This window comes from Symsagittifera roscoffensis, chromosome 5 (genome assembly GCF_963678635.1).
Source record: "Symsagittifera roscoffensis chromosome 5, txSymRosc1.1, whole genome shotgun sequence".
NCBI lineage: Eukaryota > Metazoa > Xenacoelomorpha > Acoela > Convolutidae > Symsagittifera > Symsagittifera roscoffensis.
The window spans coordinates 25484704-25487485 of record NC_087066.1 but is presented as its reverse complement, the minus strand read 5'-3'; positions in this window follow the sequence as shown (position 1 = coordinate 25487485).

Sequence of the window (2782 nt, the reverse complement as noted above, 5' to 3'; positions counted from 1 at the left end):
TTTTGTAAAGTTACGGGGGTTTAAAGATTGCAATTTTGGCCAACTTGGGACAATTAACGCGCGATATTTCGCGCTATTAACGCGTAAGCGGAGAGTTTATCCGTCTTAGAAATCGTTCCAAATTGGTTAAAAGAAGCATATTTGCCATAATTGGTTTGTTATAAGGAGCGAAATCTATCCTTTTGTACTTTATATGGCGTGTGGGGGGATGATTTTCATAAAAAATTTCAAATTTTAGAAAAAAAAAGTTCATTTTTTTTATTTCATTGAATTTTTAAATGTTATTACTGCTCCATAAACCTTAAAAGGCGGTCGGAACGTTCAGGGCTTCGCCCTGTTACGAGCAGTCTTGTATTTTTATAGGACCAAAAAATATGCCTCAATTCAAATTAAAACAAATTAACTTGCCGCCTACGCTATTTATAACAACTCAATAAATTACTTGTTAATTATCCTAAATTGACCAAGTTAGCAATTGTCAAAACCTAATTTTTTTTGCGAACATTTATCCCAGGTGTAATACAAGGCCAAACACTGTATTTTGTGAATATGAGCGGATTCCGTGAATTATGAATTTGCTTAACAATTGACTCGATAGTCTTAGCGTAACTCTTTCTTGACTCAAAGGAACCAAAAATGGCCCATTTGTGTTCAGTTTTTGCATCATAATGTTTCTAACAAAAAATCCAATCGAACTTGTGCCAAAGATTTTTGTCTAATCTAAACTAATTTGAGAAAAAAACGCACGCAAAGAATTCCAATATTGTTTGTGTTGAAACGTTAATTTAAATCAGTACTCCATTACGAGGCCAAATTCTGTATTTTGTGAACTGTAAGCGTATTCTGCAACAAGAACGCTCTCTTTGTTCTTCTTTCGTTCTTTCGTTTTCTTTGAACGTTCGGACAAAACTTTAACAGGTTCACGGACTTGCCTCTGGATTGCGAGCGCCAAATTGCGCGCCTATCTTTGAAAAAACAGTGAAAAATTTGGCTTTTTTAACTAGAACGTTTTTTTATACATTTGAGCTCGGTACAACAATACTCGTATGGTATAAAAAGTTTCCGTCATAAGCGCTTAGTTAAAAAGTCGAAAAAAAACAACATCAAATTTAAACATTCCGTCATACTCTTCAAAGTTCATAACAATAAGATTTAGACTATGATATGATACAATTTTAGATTAAAGAGTAGCACGAACCTTTCAGGCGAAAAATATATAACGGACAAACAGGCGGTTTGTCGGTCAGAAAGTACTGTTTGAGATTACCAAACCCCAATCAATCCCATTGTATTCTTTAAATCACTGAAACATAATAGAATGATGGAAATTAATATCGCATCGACATCGAAAAATCAGAAACTTTGTCATCAAAAACTCATAACAAATAAGCGATAAGACCTCATGATCTCTAATTTAGCGCAATAGTTATGTTCGATTGTCAAATGCCGTATCTAAGCTACAGTATCGAAACTGAAATTGCATTTTATACCGATTATTCAGATAGGTTATGCAAGGACGTTTCTTAAATTCAATTTGATAAACAGAGATAACGGCTCATGATATTCTCTATAACTAGAAAATATTAAGCAAAAGTTACTAGAAGAAAAAGGCTATCGAGATAAACATCCGAATATTACGAGAAAATTGCATAATATTCCTTCTAACTTTTGTAATGGAAAAGGACCAAAATGAAAAATATGCCAGGTTTGTTGTTTAAAAAAACACTACAAACTTGGTTGCTATGATGGAGTGGGGGCAGGACGCCCTTCTCCACTTTCAGTGGCGTGCGCAGAACTTTTTCTAGGGGAGGGGCGCCGGTTTTTTGAAAGAAAAATTGAAAATTTTGTCAATTTTTCATTTAGGTCGACCAATTTTTTTCCGAGCTTTCTGAAAATACTATGAGGACCCTATTTTTTTATTTTTTTTTGATAAAACAGGCTAAAAACGACTTTTTGCGCATTTTTTGCGCTCCTCCCTCAATTTTAATTATATTGACGCCTTAGAAAAACTTTGATGTCGGTGAGCCAAAAATGGATCTCGTAAAATTATACCAATAGGGGGACCCTTGGGAAAAAAATTGGCAAACTGAATTGAAAAGAGGGCGACCGCCCCCTCCCCCTTCGGCAAGGTACTGTCCACCTTCCTCTGTGCGATTTGACACTCTGACCACTTAAAACGTCCCCTTTTGTAATTTTGTGCGAAATCCTTTTTTAGGTGACTAGTAATATATACTAAATAATATATACTAGATTTGAGGAGCGAGCGCGCGCCGAAAAAACGTCATTTTTTAGCCTTTTGTTTCCAAAAGTTGCCTGCATCGCAGAAAAATTATTCAAAACAAGATCTTTTTTAGTGTTTGAGAAAGTTCGAAAAATCAATTTGCTCGACCCAAAAAAAGTCGCCAAAAATTTCAAAGCTTCGTAAATCCGCCCCACAAGAAAACCTTAGATCCGCGCCATTTGTTTTAGATCGTTTTTGCATCCTTGCTTTTCTCCAACTGTATAAGCTCTTAAATGCCTAATCTTAGCGCAAGTTGTCCAATTTTCATTGAAAAAAAAGAGAAATATCAAAATGTCAGAACTGCCTGAAGTGTTTTCGGACCAAACAAAAAACGTGAATTGCAACAATATCTGCCATTTACACAGTAACGCATCTGGCTCAGATATTTTTCAGCAGGGACGGAATAGCCAGTGATTTGGTGTTGATTTTAGAGGACACTTCTCTTTATGGACAAATAACACAAAACATATCCCGAGGCTGAATTGAATCAATAATTCTGAG